The sequence below is a fragment of the Bactrocera dorsalis genome, chromosome 6 (assembly GCF_023373825.1).
Source record: "Bactrocera dorsalis isolate Fly_Bdor chromosome 6, ASM2337382v1, whole genome shotgun sequence".
Lineage (NCBI taxonomy): Eukaryota > Metazoa > Arthropoda > Insecta > Diptera > Tephritidae > Bactrocera > Bactrocera dorsalis.
The window spans coordinates 27,856,270-27,875,217 of NC_064308.1; the positions used below are offsets into that span (position 1 = coordinate 27,856,270).

At 37.1% G+C, this 18,948-nt stretch overlaps 2 protein-coding genes across 23 annotated transcripts in view; one reads left to right on the forward strand and one right to left on the reverse strand.

Annotated features, from left to right (window-relative positions):
• Positions 1 to 13,339, reverse strand: part of LOC105233049 (calcium/calmodulin-dependent protein kinase type II alpha chain) — a 417,125-nt gene extending 403,786 nt beyond the window's left edge. For 9 of the 22 annotated variants that reach the window (XM_049460546.1, XM_049460545.1, XM_049460538.1 and 6 more), the window contains exon 1: positions 12,655 to 13,336. The gene's annotated coding sequence lies outside the window, so the exon portion shown is untranslated. Of the gene's footprint in view, positions 1 to 12,654 lie in introns of all 22 variants that reach the window. The other 13 variants (XM_049460543.1, XM_049460552.1, XM_049460539.1 and 10 more) reach the window with 12 other exon arrangements.
• Positions 1 to 18,948, forward strand: part of LOC105224889 (ankyrin-3) — a 610,175-nt gene that overhangs the window by 154,425 nt on the left and 436,802 nt on the right. The window lies entirely within an intron of this gene.

Genomic DNA, 18,948 nt, shown 5'->3' on the forward strand with positions numbered 1-18,948 from the left:
TCTTTTATGAATTAATTAGATAAAAATGAGATAAATCGAAAAAATATGATTTGTTATGCTTATTAGCCATCAATTTGTAATATAAGATGAAAAATTGTGGAAATCATTTTTTTATAATTTTTTGTTGGACTTTAACTACGAATAACTTTGAATAAGTTGACTCAGCCAAAAAATGTTTTAGAACTTTTTTGTAGGTCGGTAAATTTCCTATAAGAATAAGTGTTGATTCTCGCTTACCAATTATTTGTTTGTGTACTTTAAAAATCCAAACAAAATTTCCTGTGTTATTTATATGGGAAATCAAAAATGTCGATGAGGCACCTCTTAATATTAATATTAAGTACGTCCTGCAGCTCAGGTCTTACCAGAATTTGTTTTTAGTCATGTCAGATGAGACTTTCATGGTAACTAAGAAAAATAAAAATAAAAACTATTTTTGGCCCACCTTAATATACATATATATATATATATATACATTCAGTATAAACAACATATTCTAGCAAGATATATTTAATTCCGCACACAACTGCTGCGTAGTGGAACGACCGAGCGACTTAGCTTTTATAGCGGTGGCATTTATTCATATACAAGGGGTTTTTGTCTGATAGCGGGAATGTGTTGCAGGTATAAACCATTTTAAAATTGTCTTGTTTATCTGTAACAAAATTCTAAAAAAAAAAATTCTTAAAAATATATGCTGGCTCATGAAAATTATTTCTACACTACATTTTTCAGTTTGTACAATTTGGTAACAAAATGTTTTGCTTCACAGGAGCCTCAACCTCATTTTACTACATATTAGGGTTCTGTTGAGCTTCGTTTTACTGAAATCGCCACTCTAATTCGTATTTTTAGGCGCGTCATATTGAAATTTACGTAAATTATCTCATTATCCGCGCGTTTATCACAAACGTAACGGGAAATCCATATGAAATGCCAAATCTGTACGAACTGGATGTCAAAAAATGTAGACAAAGAGAAACATGTTTCGCTTGGTATTGTATATTTTGTTCGAACCTTTCAAAATTTACACGCCCTTATAAGTGTGTTGCAGCGTAGCTTAATGTTAATAACATTCTCTGTCTAAATTTAACATTCAATGTTTTTCTTTCTTTAATTTACGCTCGTAAGTCGGTTAAAATGAACATTTTCTGATTATTTTATTATAACCATCCTCATAGGATTTCCTTTATAGAGGTTCAGGCCATTTTTCCTTTCATGCAACGGTTTAGTCAGCTATAACGAACAGACAAAAACCAAACTTATTTTTGTATATAAGATATCAAGGGATTGTAACTCTTAAAAGATTTAATAGAGCCTACAACCTAACATTAACCACCATGGGTATGCAGCACCTCACGAAGCAGGATGGATAAGATCAGGAGGTTGTTTACGTATTAACCTAGCAACCAAAAATATACATTTTTGTGTACAGTCATCCACTGCACACGCCACATCCAAGTGTCACAGCATAGCAACACGATAACCAAGCCACAAGCGGAAACCACAACATTCCCAAGATACGACGACAAAAATATGAAACAACCAATCAGAAGCCGACACCACAGCGCTTAGATTGATACCCAAATTCTATGTAAAGCATAACAAACAAACTTTCATGTTCTTAGTTTTGTATTGATTATACATCACACATGTTGTGAGCATTTTATTAATATCAAATAAAGAAATAGTCCCCCACAGGACTTAAAATTATATTTTTTTATTCATAACCCAAGGAATAAAATTAACTCACCCGAGGCAGCCGGTCTCGAAGCCGGAATAAGCAGAGTCCTTTCATGAGGTCTATTTCAAAGAAGGCATGTTGCAGATGGACTGCAAGGTCGAAAGATTCGCTATCTAGCTAAGGGAGATTGCTTCTAAGCTGGAAGGCTGTAAAGACTCTGTCCTCTGCGCAAAAAAAGGGAAGGAATTTGCACTTATGCACAGAATGACGAAGTATCTCTCCAGGAGCGCAGGCAATCCGTACGAGTTAGTTCTCGGTCTGATTAAAAATCAGAACTTGGTCAGCACCTCGGTCTGGCGAGTAGTCAGCAGTAAAGTCGAGGACTCCGGATGGGGACCAAATCAATATATCGACGAAAATTCGTACAAGTACGTCCGGGGAGCAAGCTTCCGCCTGAACAAAAAGTTCATCTATGTGTTCTTGAGGCCTTCGCCTACAGCAGCTACCTAGGGCAGAAGAGCAGAGAAGATGCTTGTGAATGAGGTTGCCATTCAACACAGCAATACCACGGCAGAACAAGCTGCGACACTTGTGACGTCGAAAGTCGCTGACAGGTGGACTTGCGCTCAAAGAGGAGAGCTACCCTCCGGCACGAACTTCTACGGGACCTGATGGATGGCAGTGCGGGTGACGGCGAGGATGAAGACCGGCTTCTCATTGAACCGATCCTGTAGTGTGAGTCCTAGAACTTGTGTAGTTGTCAGGAACAACATTGACTTCTTTTGTATTTCAGAGCTCCTGACACAGGATCTAGTTGCGGTTCAAACCATTGACTGCGAAAGTACAGACATTGTCCTGACATCAGCTTATTTTCCGGAAGAAGCATCCAAAGCACCCCCACAGGTTGAGAATAGACTGGAGGGTAATTGCAGGCAACACAAGCTGCCTAATCTTAGAATGTGGTGCCAACGTCCATCTAACGCACTGGGGCAGTACGGACTGCAGCACACTAGGTGAGTCTATTTAAAAATACATAATTAGTAGTATTTCAGCTATAGGAAATGTGGGTTGCGAACCCACCTTCGTCATAATAAGTAGGAGAAATGTGCTAGACATCAAGGGTGTCAACGGAGCCCTCCTTGTCGGATCATAGAATTATAAAGTTCACGCAAAAAGTAGCGGTCAAGCAACTCCCTCCCAGATGTAAGCCCCGAAACGATACTGGGATACCTTCCGGGATACGCTAAGTAGGAATGTGAGCGGGGAAGAACACATTGTTAAATGTGTTACGGATCCAGGACTGGAGAGCAGGTTGTCTACGCTAAACCAGTCCGTCATAGACGCATACCACTGCAGCTTCCCCCTAAAGGCCAACAAGCGCAATTATTACTGGTGGTCAAGCATACTCTCAGATCTTAGGAAAAAGGTACGGAGGCTGTTTAATAAGGCGAAACGTACGGGGGTGTGGGAGGAATATAAAAGCAACTAAACCTCATATAACGAAGAAATTAGGTCTACAAAGCAGGAAAACTTTAGGAGTTTCTGTGAAAATGACCAGAAGCAGCTAGGCTGCATAAGGCACTTGCTAAAGGCAAAACTGACACAGTACTAGCGATCAAAAGAAGCGACGGGACGTGTACGACCAACGCGGAAGATAAAGCTTCGGCGGTCGCACTTCCCGGAAAGTGTTCGTGAAGACCAGTGTTTCCCAATTGTTTGCTTCGGCCTCGATCAAGCGGGCAATGGCTTTGTTCGAGAAATTCAAGTCTCAGGGAACGTACGGAATCTTTCCAGAAATAATGGTGGACCGCGAAGGTGATCTTTATACCCAAAGTAGAACTATTCACAGGCAAAATTCTTCAGGCCCATTAGTCCAGCTTCCTTCTTACTCAAAAGTATGGAAAAGACCCACCCCATGCCAATTAGCATGTTTACAGAGCAGGTAGATCTACCAATACTGCTCTGTAGCAGCTTACCTCGAAGATAGGCAGTTAGCTGGAAGGAGGAGAAGTGATGATCTGCGGCAACCACAGTAGGAGATACAAGAATTCGTCCTGACACAACAAGAAGCTGCCCACAGGGGGGAGTGTTATTATTATTATAGCCAGAGATAAATTCGAAGACACTCTCCTACAACAAAGAGGTTTAAACCTGGCAAAAGGTGTAGTGGGGTTGAGTTGAACATCAACCCCTCTAAGACGACCATCGTCCCGTTCACGAGACGTAGGTTCATATCCGGCCTCAGGAACCTTACTCTTGGGATCAGAGAAATAGAGATGACCAAAATGGTCAAATATCTTGGTTTCATGCTGGATTCAATTATGTGGTACAAGCAGCGTGTTGACCTGACCTTGGCCAAAGCGACAAAAGCACTAATGATGTGCAATCGGCTGGCTGGAAAATCTTGGAGCTGCAAGCCAAGGATTGTTCGGTGGACTGATAAACACGTATGGGGCGGTGGCCTGGGCCTCAAAAGCTTCGCAGACTTCGGTAGGGCTCCAACTAACTATAACCATACTTAGCGATAGTCAAGCGGTACTAAAAACAGTCCGCAGCTTCCACCAACATGGTAGGACCTGAACAATTCACAGGCTGGGTCCCCATATCATAAAGGAGTTGCTCTGAATGGAAGAAGAAGTAGGCACGAAGAGGCATTGGCAACAACTATATGGCATGCGACATTCCAAATTGCTCATGAGGTGGTACAGTCTCAGGAGATTTAAATATGCCATAAACTTCCCAAAGGATAAACTCACAACTTTTTGCATTATACACTGCCCACTGCAAACTGATGAAGAATTTACACAACACGGGCCTATCTTCTTGCGTAAATTGTCGGTTTTGCGAGCCTGAAACACCAGTACACCCGCAGTCTGTAGATGCAGGCTTAAGGCCCTTGGATTCATGTTTCCAAAAAGGAATCACATCGTTTCCCTAGCACCCAGCAGAAAATTGCACCGCGGTGAATTCTTCGTGTAATATTCAATCAATCAATGTACAAATTGACTTAATTTATAATAAATTTTATAAAATCTTTTGAAATACATATTATGTATTATAAAGTAAGGTTTGTACTATTATATCTGTACGGAACGGTGTGTGCAACTTTTTGAGAAGCATGCTAGCAATGCTGGGACATGATAATCACTGCAATCAAACAATGCACGATGCGATAGCTACATCGTATGCCACTGAAGTTCGCACCCGGTCGATGCGTAAACTGCAATAAAGAGCTTTGTAGGATATTTACGTTTGGGATTCATGAACGTTTTCCGACTGTTATGCATCTCGCAGTTCATTTGAAGAAGACCAAAGAGTGTATTTCAACACAGAGAATTCAGTACAGCCAGCGGAAACACCACCAACAACAAAATCGACATTTACGAGTTTTTTCTCAACTTGTGCCTTGATATTATACATGGAATTTATCGTGGAAGAAATGGTTACACAGAAATCAATGCATACCAGTAGATGGACATCCAGGTGTGTTCTCAACTAATGCATTAGGACGACCCGAAAAACGACAATTGCTTCTACTTTCGGTTGCTATTGAGTAATGTACGCGGTTCAACTTCATTTGAATCATTGCGTACTGTGAATGGTACGGTGTGCAACTTTTTGAGAAGCATGCCAGCAATGCTGGAACATGATATCACTGCAATCAAACAATGGACGATGCGATAGCTACTTCGTATGCCACTGAAGTTCGCAATTTTTTTTTAGGCAATATTTATTAAAATAAATAAATAAAATAAAAATAAAAAATTATAAAAATGTTTACTTTATTTTTTTAGTAGTTTATGGCCAGAAGTCTGGAGTTATTGGAGAAAATTTATAAAAAAGGCAATAAATGACACTTTTTTGAATAAAAACAAATAGAAATTGTAATTCTTAATTTTTCTAAATTTGTTTCATCAAAGTCGGATAAGTGGTTCGCGAAAAAACATTAAGATAAGGAAAAATTTTAAAGGTCATAAAAAAAACTGACACATACGAACGCCAAACCCTTTGAGGGTTTTACTATACTGACCTAGTACCATCAACCTGACTTGGAATTTCTCACCCCCTAGACAATAATCCCAAAAATGTTCCACAGTGTTATGGGATACGAAAAAAATGACATTACCGAAGGCAATTTACATCGTATTCGCTAAAAATTGGAAATGGGAAAATTTCGGTTGATACTTCCAGTTGTTTGATATCAATTCCTTTTATCAATTCACTTCAACGAAGATAAACTCATCACGAATGTTTATCCATACATTGACTAAATTATCGATTGCTTGAGAACACGTGCAATTTAAGCTTCCAAAAATACCGATGTTAATGACCTAAACTGGAAGATTCAAAGTCAAATTCCGGGAGGTTTGCGCTCATACAAATCGGTTGATCGTCTTGACAATGAAGACGAAGCTGTGAATTATCAAGTGGAATTTCTAAATTCTTTGGAGATCATGATTTACGTCTCAATGTTGGATCTGTCATTATGATGCTTCATGCGCCGAAACTGTGTAATAGAATCCGATTGATTGTGACGCAGCTATCGAATACAAGGGGCCACATTCTTGGTTCTACGAATTGCTTTGAGTTCCAACGATTTGCTATTTCAGTTCACAAGGATAGTCGCTAGAATTGTGTGGAATAAATCTGGAAATGCCATGTTTTTCATAGGGCTATACTTGGCGTGTTCACAAGTTGGAAAATTATCTTCTCTGTACATTTACGCACCAGAACTGAAACCAAAAAATGTTGTTTATAAAGCTACGCTACATTGAAAAAAAATTTAGGAAAATCGCAAATAAATTATTTTCCACACAATATACATAAATTCAATTTTCTTTTTATTTCAAAACACATAATTTCATGCAGGACAACGCCTCCGGGGTCCGCTAGTTTACTATAAATTTGGCATACAGCCTTTTGGCTGACACACTGGCTTGCAACGCTGCTTATGCTATTTAAGACGATTGTTGTTTTTGTAGAACAATGTTTGTAGTTTTTGTGAGTGACTTTTGCATATATGTATGTACATAAATAATATATGAAAGTTTATGTATGCATTATCGTTCTGGCAATGTTATACACATATACATATAAACATATTATATGTACATATGAGCAATGCGCGCACATTTTATTGATAAGTGAAAATATCGTGATTTGAATGCGTGAAGGCTTACATACATATGTATGTATATGCGCATATAAGTTTAAAATAATGAAAGATAGGATTTATGTACAATACTATTGCAATATATTAAGCAGTTTCTTATGTTATGGTAGTATGTTACATATTATGTAATATATAGTATACACATAGCATATAGAAGTATATTGCATAATATTATCAAAAAAAGGAAATATTTAACAAGTAGGTCTTATTTTCACATTGACTACAAATATTATTTTGAAATACTATATTATTTTAAATGTAATCAATTATGAAAGCTATCATAGATATTCACAAAACGAATTTCAATTCAATATGTGTATAAGATTTACATTGCATTGCATCGTAAAAAAATATATGCAAAAAGCTCAAATCCGTCTGTAATAGCAATACGTTTTTCTGAGCATAATTTTTAAAATTTCTCCTTTCGAGTTAGCTGTGGTAAAATATGCTCATCTTGTGCTAGTTGGACAGAAATATTTTTACGTTGTCTGCATCGTGAACCTTCTCTTTGATACACGTTCTCTACACAGACGAAGGTTACTTGTATTTGCATGTAAAAAAAGATGCATCTGTCAATGCTCTATTTTAATGTGTTTTGTAATTAAGCGTGTGTTGGCAAATCTCTAAATGAAATACATCCATATGTACACTGAAGAGCAAAACTGGAACAATAATTACATAAATGAACTTTGATGCACTATTGTGCACACAATTATTTAACATTTCGTTTTTAAGTGGGTTGACAAAAAAAAATCAGGCAATTATATGAAGTTTTTTTCAAAGCAATTAGTGGTAAAAGTTATACACTAAATCAGCTGAATGGAAAGACTACTGAAATTATTTATTATTTTCTTTATATATGTGCAAAACGGGAGGATGGAGTCATGTGTAGAAGTAAAAGTGGCCAGAAAAGATTCAGGAGTGCCGTGCCGCAGGGGAGAGAAAACAGACCACAACACGTGCGGGATGGGATAGATAACGAGATCTAAAAAGGGAAGCGCGACGCACTAGCAGAAAGAAAATGAGAGAGGTCGAAATGCAAAAGTCTGAAAAGCTTAACAAACTGGCCGACAGGGGTAATGCTCGAAAATTCTACGAAAAGATGCGGCGACTAACAGAAGGTTTCAAGACCGGAGCATACTCTTGTAGAACCCCTAGAGGTGATCTAGTGACTGATCCCCAGAGCATGTTATAATTATGCAGGGGACACTTCCCCAGCATGAATGACAGTGAAAGTATAACACCAGGAGAAGGCGAACCCGATTCCCCAATCGATGACGATGGAGCAGACGTTCCATTACCCGACCATGAAGAAGTTCGAATAGCAATTACTCGTGTGAAAAACAACAAATCGGCGGTGGCAGATGGATTGCCGGTCAAGCTATTTAAACACGGCGGCGGAGAAGTGATAAGGAGAATACATCGTCTCCAAGCCGTTCGATACGACTCCTTCAACCTTCTGCTGGAGAAAATAATTGGAGCAGCAGAACTTAACAGAGAAGGTACCATCTAAGAGTGTACAGCTGCTGGCGTACGCCGATGATATTGATATCATTATCCTCAACAACTGCACCGTTCGTTCTGCTTTCTCCAGAATGGTTAAAGAAGCGAAGCAAATGTGTCTGGTATGGAATGAGGGCAAGACGAAATATCCCGTGTCATTAAACGAAGAGCTGTCGCACATGCGACTAGGCTCCCACGTCGCTATTGACAGTCATAACTTCGAAGTCGTAGATAATTTCGTCTATCTTGGAACCAGCATTATCACTAACAATAATATCAGCCTCGAAACCCAACGTAGATTAATTCTTGCCAACAGGTGCTACTTAGGACTAGGTAGGCAATTGAGAAGTAAAGTCTTCTCTCGACGAACAAAAACCAAATTCTTACATCACTCACGCAGAGACATGAACGATGACAGTATCTGATGAGTCGAGGTTACGAGTTTTCGAGATAAAGGTGCTACGAAAGATTTATGGTCCTTTGCGCGTTGGTCACGGCAAATATCGCATTCGATTTAACGATGAGCTGTATCTAGGTCATGTCGTACGAATGACCGAAAACACTGCAGCTCTGAAAGCATTACCCGTCTTGTAGGGAAGGTATTAAAATAATTTAATGCAAGGAACAGACATGAAACAATACCATCATACACGATTGATGACACTTAAACGTTAATTGCTTTTTTATATTTCGGGACTTGTCAATCCTGGTGTGGCGATCTGGCGACTCCCAAATACATCGTAAAATAGCCATTATTGATAATATACATACTGTATAGCACTATTTGTGTTGTTTACAGTAACTGAAAATATTGATCTCAGCCAAAAAATGGAATTACATATATAAATCACGAACATTATCGCTCGATTAGTTTTACAACTTTCGAAGTGGTTTAACTCAGCAACAATGCGTTGATAAACTTAATAGAATGTTTGGGAATAAAACTCTTACAAGAACCAGTGTTTACCGTTGATATGGTGAATTCTAAAATTAGTTGTTGTTGCGGAAACTATAGGCGTTAGTGGAACCAGCATAAATTCGCATGAACATTTGACTGTAAAAAAATGTTTTCACCTCCCACACAATTTGTCCATCATTCAAAAAAGTTCGTTGCGATTGGTTAAAATAATTGTTAAAAATTTACGATAGTGATCTTTCGAAACACTTCAATGACATCGTAACATGTGAAGAATCGTGGACTTACGAGCACATGCCCGAAAGAAGAAGTCAGCAGAGGGTGTTTCAAGATAAGCTAGGTAAATCAAACAAAACATGTCGCAACTATTCCACTAGAACAACGCAGAACAGGAAGTGTGGTACACAACCATTTGTTTGCCAATTACCTTTCAAGCAAACTTATCGCCGAAAACGGATCACACTTTACCACGACAATGCGAGCTCTCACATAACGACTAGAGATGAGCGAAATGGTGATTTTTCGATATCTGTGATTTCAGTGATTACTATTTTTAAATCACTGTGATTTTATATTGCTATTGCGATCGCAACTAAGTCGACGTTAAAACGTCGTTGTTGTTGTTGTAGCGGCAGATTCTGCCAATTTGACACTGTTTGGCCGAATAAAAGTCCTGATCTGTTCCACTTACGTAGACCCGACTGTCGTGGGAACGACGAAAACATTTTGTCGTTATTGGCGGCAAATTCTCTTTTGGCTCCTGTAACTCGAGTCAAGTTTTTCCGCCTTTCTTTTCACTACATTTTCGCAAATGTTGGAGCGATTCGGCTACCTGACACTTAGACCGTATAGCATAGTTCATTTGTATGTTGGTATGAAGGTTTCACACATTTCTTAGAAGGAATTACCACTAGTGTGGTTGATAATGTGTTTGTTTAGAATACCCGCTTTTAATATTTTCAAGACCTAATATCTTTTGGGAAAATATTAAAACCCCGTAATTTTTTTATTCCATAATTTTTTTTGAAATGAATTAGTTACAATTCTTGTTTTCATCACAAAAAGCTTTCATATTTGGTTTTAACAATAAGTAAAATTAAAAATTTAATTAAAACGAATTAAAATATTCCATAATTCCATTTTGCTTACATTTCATCTACCACTTCAAACATCTGCCATACTTCACTTCTTTTCCTTGATACATTTCCTGCCATTATTAAAAATTATAAGTTACGAGCATATACGATATATATTTATGTACAATACCCTGAAGAAAGTTGTTACTTTTCTGCTGTTTGCTATTGTGATCGTAATTCACAGGTTCGAACTGTGATCACAGTTTCGAACTGCGATCGCAATTCACAGGTTCGAACTGCGATCACAGTTTCGAACTGCGATCGCAATCGCAGTTCATAGAAGCGAACTGCTATTTATAAAATGTGATCGCAGTTGCGGTTTGCGATTTTTCAATCACAGTGAAAAAATCACCGGTAGTGAAATACCGCTCATCACCAATAACGACTGAAACAATTAGAATTTAAGCACTCACTACATCGCTTTGATGAATCACCCACCGTATAGCCCTGACTTGGCACCAGAAATGGCTATTTTTATTTCGGCACCTAAAATATAAACTAAGAATTAAAAATTTTCGACACATAAAAAGGCTGTTGATGCGTTTAGAAGGCATGTTTGGGGATCAGAGGGGCAAAAGTACTTCTACAGTTGGTTCAAACAAATGCAAACTATGTTTACACATAGATCTTAATTGAGAATATTTTGAAAAACAATAAAGCGATTTTCGATGAGTGGTGTTTTGTTTCGCACAGGCATAACCGCTATAAGTTCAACATGTTATGTCAGTTTAATAATTATATGTAGTGCACCGATGGTAATTATATCGCGTGTTTATTGTCAAAATTTGACGCTTTGTCCGTGGCAAAAGCTAAGGTGTCACCACGGATTGCTTTGTATACTTTCCGTTACTTCAACACTTATTTCTTTACCAAGTTTAACAAATAACACAATGACAATATTAAGGAAATTAGCTGAATTAGAAATAAGGATGCTTGAGGGAGCTGGTATATAGGGTTGCATTTTATCCACATTTTAGAATTGTGGTATGTAGACTTTTCTGTGCTTTGAAAAAAGACTCTTAATAATACGAAAAAATTAAATAATAATAGTAACTAAAATAACTTCTTTTTTTCTCTTAAATAGAGTTCATTTGGTATATATTTTTCTATTGGGAATAGATAGCTCAAAAGGGGTGTGTATATTTTAATGGGCGACTGTATATAATGTACCGATGATAAGTATAACGTGTATTTACTGTCCAATTAATGTTAATAACAATTGTAGTATATTTTTTTCGTTTTTCGTAACAAACAATCAATATGTGAACCGTTATACAGACACGTACACATAGAGCCCACACCGTGTTCAGCTAATCGCTTAAGATACTTCACTATTTATCGAGTTAGTTTTGTTCTATTCATATACATAGAATATAAGTACATATATACATATGTGTGTATGTCGCCCATGCAAGCACTACGAATGATAGCCAGTGTATTGTATATCACGGGAAAACCATCAATAGGTTTATATAGTTATGCTTACTGGGGTAAGTATCAGTCCAAGCAATTAGGCAAAAAATAGGAAAAAATCAATAGACAACAACTGTTGCATGTACATACAGTATAATGTCCATGCAATGCGCATGGGTTATATATGTACATATATTTAATATATTGAATGTAATTGTGATATATGTCACAAAACAGAATTCTATTCAGAAACACTAAAATAATTTTGTCAAACCATATTAAACAAAATACAGTTTTATGGCTCACTTTTCCCAGTAGAGTTGGGCACGGCTGAATAAAGCTTATGTACATATGTATATGTATAGTATAGTAAACAGTGAAAACTTTTCATTTTGTTCATTTTGGCCTTAATTTATTGTGTGTGCTTGTTTTCTTTTTCATCTATATTTTAAAAGGCTTTCTAATTGCATTTTCTGCGTTTATTAATAAATAACGCATATATAGACTGATAAATATGAAGTTGCTGGGAAATTTGCGAAAAATTTTATAGGAAATCATATACATATACTTATGTATATTACGTTGTAGTGATTCAAATACATAAGAAATGCATAAAATTAAAAAAAAATGCATAAAAGGATTCTATAATACCCATATACTAATAAAAATGGAATCAACCTCTTTAAAAGGTGTGCTATTTGTTATCTAGTATATCTTTTGCTTTTTTTAATCACTCAATTTTATTTGTGAAGACTTCCATATTTTCTTATGCATTTGTTTTTCAACTTACTCATTCAATTATACTCATTCGCTTATTTCTACATATTACCTTTATAGACTCGAAACGTCAATAATTTCTTATTTATTTTAAAAGTTCCATTACTTCTCAAATTCGGTCAATATTTGGAGCAGTTTTCACTCAAACTTCATCGCACTTAATATTTAATATAGTTTGTGAAAGCTGCAGTAATTTGAAAATCCGAATAATCACATATTTGATTGGTAAGTTGGAACCTATGTAAATGTATTTAAGATATAAGGCAATGTAAGGAGATACTTATATATGCTTAATAACTTTTCTGGATTAATAACTGTTTCTTACGTTTATTTAGTTAACAATTGTAATATTAATTTTACAAACTTTTATATTTGCCACTTGTTTTAAATAAGTTAATAAAATTTTGTCCAGATAAGAATTTTCACCTTCTTTAGAATAAATTATCTTAAATCACTGAATTAGATTTTTCAATACGGTATAAGTGCGTATTAAGAGCGACCACGTCGATGGTTTGTAGGAGTTCTCGTACTCTACTTAGTTACGCTTGTTGATTGTTCTTCCGTTAGGAGAGCCAGCGAATCAAACACTAAAATGTTCGATTTGATATACTCCTGTGTCGGTTGGTTACCAATTACTATTCTTCGCCTTTTAGCCGACTCACAAAACTCCGAAGCCTAAAATGTTGATTTCGTTTAAAACGTGCTAAAACGTATGGGCCAAGAGAGCACTTAATGTGGGAAAAGGGAATTCCGAAAAACACATTGCTCCCGGACAGGCGCACTTCATAGAAAGACAAGAGATATAATGCGAGGAAGTATGAGAAAATGTGAAAGGTTTACGCGCATGCCCTTATTTAAATATTCAGCTTCTATCCGACTAATTATTCTTCACCATACACATCTCATATGTAGGTATATGTATGCAACAATGTATAAAAGTGTGTATATTTGTATATATGTATATATATGTTCAGTATATGCATATATATATATATACTTATGTACAAATATGCAAACACTTATATGGATTTATGCTTTTATATGCATATATTAACACACTCGCAAAATAGGCAGGCGAGGTGACTATCCCATTGTTTAGTAAAGATGTAGGCAAAAACTAGAGGCAACTGCACTCACTGTTCGTTTACACAAAAAATATGTCTTAAAAATAGCTTGTTCAAACCTGAGATGGTTCCAATACGCTTGGCACCATACCTTGTCGAAATTCAGGAACACATTAATCACACATCGTTTACAGGTTAGTTAAGGCAGTATGAAGAATCACACAAATGAATTATCCTCTCTACCAACATTGTAACATATACATACATACAATATGTAGGTTCTTAGACAGTTGCAAACTCTCGCTGGGTATTGAGTATTTGAGTTGCTTCGGTGGTTCCCTTCTAGAAGTTAACATGGCTGCTTCTTTGTTATATTGGTTTAGCAACACTGTTTTATGTGCTGCTGCAATTTTTACATAATATTTACGAGTTTACGCCTGAGTACTGCTGTATTCGAGTTTACGGCTAGATTATATCCTATATCAGCGCCAAGGCCCTTAGGCAATTAGTCTTAACATTAAGTTTTGGAATTGTAGGATGACTTTCTTATAATTTGCGTTAGCACATCATCAGAATTGTGCAACATAGCTTCATACCGGTTTTTTGATGGTTAGCACTGATTTGTTACCAATTGACCAATTAATATCCTTAAGTCGCATGTCTAAATCTTTCCGTTTGTTTTTACAAGAACTTTCCAGCTTAGCTACAGTCAAATGTCATTTACAAGTATTTAGCGGAGTTGAAGGACGGTGTTCGTACACCGTTTATGAAAATCTTATTGCATGTGAAAACAAAGTGTATAGACTTAGCTTCGTAGAGTTTTATTTGCCACTGCTTTTTGGAGATTAGTAGTTGATTCGTACTCACTACTAAGTACACTAAACAACAAGGTAGTAACTAGAAATGTGGCTGTTTTGTAATTCAACTTCCAGGTCGTGCGTGAATAGAATATAAAGAGGGTCCAACACACTCTTTTGTGGAACTCCTCCTTATATTTCCTTAAGAATAGAATATTCATCTCCTTGTTTAACGCTAAAGTGGCGATGTGATTAATATGATTTTACGATATCATGATGCTAATTCGGTAAAATCAGTTTCAATTTCGAAAGCAGACATCTATGGCGAACTCTATCGAACGTCTTTGTAACATCCAAAAACACGATAGAACATAATTTCTTCAAAAGGTTTTGTAATAACTACGTGTAATTTGTGGATTTGATTAATTGCACAATGGATAGCTCAAAACCTAAATTGGTGTGTTGGAATTATAGTTTTTCGTTTTGATATTATTGCGACGTTTTATTATATTTTTTTTTTAATTTTTGACAATTTCAGTAGAAGCAATATGGGCCTGTAAGTGGATACATCATAACCTTTTCAATCATGATAACTTAAGCAATTTTCCAATAAGTTGGAAAGTATTTAAGATGAAAAGGCGCGTTAATTATGTTAGTAATTTTCACAATACTTGTTGCAGGAAGCTGATTTGGAACCGGTAGTAACCAGGTTGTAACCGGGGAGTTTTTGTTTTTCAGGGTTTTGATTTTCACACTCAGCTCATTGCATGTGAAACTTCTGATTTCTTCGCTTTCTTGACTGGCAACAGTAGGATAATCAAATATGTTTTATATGGGGGAATAGGTTGGCTAAATAATCAGAAATTACTCCCACGTTCTTAAATTGTCTCTAGCACTAAGTTTTAGTAGCTTGTAATCATTTACAGCTTTTCCAAAGGGAGTACTCGGCTCTTCTTCAATTGGTTAAGAGCCAAACATATTTTGAAAAAGTTTCTTTATATCCCAGATACTCTAAATTTTATAGCCGTTATGGTATGAGATGGCTGTGAAAATTTAACGATGGGCCTGGCTACGCCCACTTTAGGGTGAAATAGCATATTTCAGGACCCGACCGACCGATTTCGACTAAATTTAGTATGTGACATTCTTCTCATGTTCCTATGTCGCAGTGCGAAAATGGGTGTAATCGGCCCACTTCCCATATAACACAGTTTTAAATTCCATTTGATTCTTTTACTATCCAGTGTATCAACAAGTAATTAATATAACGGGATAAAAATTTTCCCAATAATTCCTTTAAAGTATGCCACATTAAACTCCAAAATCCAACTAAAACTGTTGAAACCCATAGGTACCGAATATGCGGGCCCAGTGCCTATAGTTGTCTTTTGACCGAAAGTATCGGTCAATATGTAACAACTTGGTTAATTCTTTGAGTGGCAAGGACTTCAGAAATTTTCTACCCCTTGAGCGACAAGAAAAAAATTATTTTTTTCGTTGCAATCAAATTTATTTAATTTAGTATAAAAATTAAAAAACAAAACGAACATTTTTTGAAAAGGCATACATACAAAATATAAAAATTGACTATCCAAAAAGTAGAAAATAATATTCCAACCGGGTGGCTTCATATTTTTAACATCAAAATTACTGTCTTATAAAGCAGCTTGAAGAAATAAATTGGACAATGGTATTTCCTTGTCGGAATCAAATGCATTGAATGAGCAGAATCTTCGATATCGTCCTGAATTGATTCTAAGTCGGAGGGGATTTCAGCACAATTCAATCTTAATTCTTCAAATTCGTCAAAAATCCCTGATTTCCTCATAAATCAGGTGTTTTCGTCACTTGTCCATATTATCTGTTTACAAAATAAATACAATATTTTTCACTAAAAAGCTCGCGGTGGTTTAAAAATAGTACCTCTACAAAAATTACTCCTCATAAGTGTAGTACTTTCACATAATTTTTGAAATGAATAAGTGCTTATCCTAACAGTATTCTCCAAAGTAAAAAAATAAATTTTCACCAATTCAATGAGACTGCAGCGAATTGTGCAGCTTACAACAATTTACCGGCAGGGATCTGAGAGCCGAAATAGCAGAGTTAAGGCATTGACTCGACCAAGTACTAGATCTATGTAGATCTAGGATCCCGACAGGTATTCGCAACTCGCACAAAAGCTCCAACGAAATATGCTGGTACAGCGCGAAATTCGGCTGTTTGACCACCGCAACGATTTAAAAACAATGTGCTCAATAAAATCAATCAATATGCCAAGTATTTCAACCATCACCATAAATATGCCATTTTTGAATATTTTGTTTACTTTTTGGACATATCTCGTCAACTTCCTCTAGAAAGACCAACAAAATCTACAGTTATTCACCGGATCATTACGTTCGGACGACACGTATTTAGCAGACCAAGAACGTTATCACCTGAAAAGCTTGCTGCACCACGTGCTGAATTCGAACTTTTAGTGAAACTTGGCATATGCTGGCTATCTAGTAGCGACTGGGCGAGCCGGAGTGTGCAAAGCAGATGGCTCTTGTAGACCGTGTGATGACTACCTTGCCTTGAATGCTGTTACAGTACCGGGCAGCTATCCACTTCCGTTACTCCATGACTTTCCGCACATAATATCAGGCAAAACTATTTTTTCAAAATCAACTAACAGAAAAGTTTTCACCAAATCCATATAAAGGGTTTGTCCGGAAAGTTATAGGACTGAGTCGATTTAAGAAATTTTATTTAACCCATCGTTACAATTCTTTCACAATAAGCTCCTTCTGAGTCGATGCAGTGCTGCCAGGGCTATTTCCAAGCATTGAAGGCGTCATGGAAGACATTCTCCGGAATAGCCTTGAAAGCAGAGATGTATGCTGCTTGGATCCTCTCTGCCGGCGTGTGCCACTCAAAAGATTGCCTCTTTGTCTCGGGATCATACTTAAAGATCCATGTCTCGTCACCTATAATTACGTTTTTCAAAAATTGGGGGACACTTTCAAAGATGTTCAAATTTTCTTGGTACACTTCCGTACATAGTCGACGCTCTGAGTTCAAAACTTTGCGCACACGAGTACATTGTCGGTGTTGGTCGAAGTCGCAGATCTCCTTTCCAGCCCTTCAAAACGCCCTGGTGTCACCAAAGCGCACCACTTCTTGCTAAAGAAACATTTGGGTAAATCTGGGTATCAAACGTCTCCGTTGCAGATTTACCGAGTTTCACATAGAATTTAACCACGCACCTCTACTCTAACGAACGCTGCATTTTCGACTTTCACCACTCACAGAAATACATAGCGCGAAAATGTCTGTCCGGACTCTCCAGGTGCTCGGAGACAACTGACCAGCCGCTCGTCCGTTAGCTAGAAACGCCCTCAACCAAATACAGTCGGTGCGCGCACGCTGCAAAGTACAGTCTGGGCGGTAGAAAATCAGTGATATTGCTTTCCGGACAAGCCCTGTACACGAAGGAAATGTATGCAAAACGGACATCATAACCTCTTTTGGACTCTACGAGTGCACTCACATGACCCTTGGATTACGCAACGGGCGCAGACATTCTAAAGGGTCATCAATAAAGTCTTTAGTCTACCTGGATAACATCTGCATCTCTACCTCGACGGAGCACCGTAAAGATCTGCGAAAAGTATTTCAACATTTGCCGGAATACAATATGAGCATAAATATGTGTGTTTACAGTGAGTGAAAGTAGACGTGTTTCTTAGTGGTCTAGGATATCTGCAAAAATTAGTGGTCATTTAAAGTAATAGCACACTTGTTTTTGTATAGGACTTACCGGGAGACTGGAACTGCACTTTTAATCTGATTGGAGGCTAATCACAGAATTAGATAAGTACAAAAAATCTTTTCAATAGAATTTATTTGGCACTTACCTGCCCCTTTTTCAAATTTATATAAAACAAAATAAAAACTAAATAGGAATTTCCCCAGGTAACAGCGAATCAAAACGTGCACTCAATTCTTTTTTGCCGTTTTGATTTAGTCTGTCAGCTGTTTTTTGTTTTGTTTCTCCTTTTTCTCCTTTCTTCGTTTTGCTTTGGTTACGGCATTGCCAACCATTAAAATATATGTAAGGTTTGTTAGGGCAAAGACTGAACGTACCCACTGACAGGTGTTCCCAACTATTCTCTGGCAGAGCCATGGCCTCTGAGAACAGTTTGGGATGTACGCCAGAGAATCCTTTTCGGAGGAACTCCAAAATCTTGAGAACGCCTTCAAAAGGCAAACCGGAAGAACCCACCGCTGCTGGATCAGCCAAAATGCCGAAAAAGCAGGCAAAGGTGGCAAATCTGAGGAGCTTAACAATGGAGAAAATCCCAATATTTTCTGCAAACTGGGTAGAAAATTAGAAAGCTCGAAAGTATGATGTCCGGTCAGAGACATATAAATCAAGCTATGCGTGATCTTGTAAGCTGTATCACAAGCTTGTATAATAATGCAGAAAAGCAAGAGAAG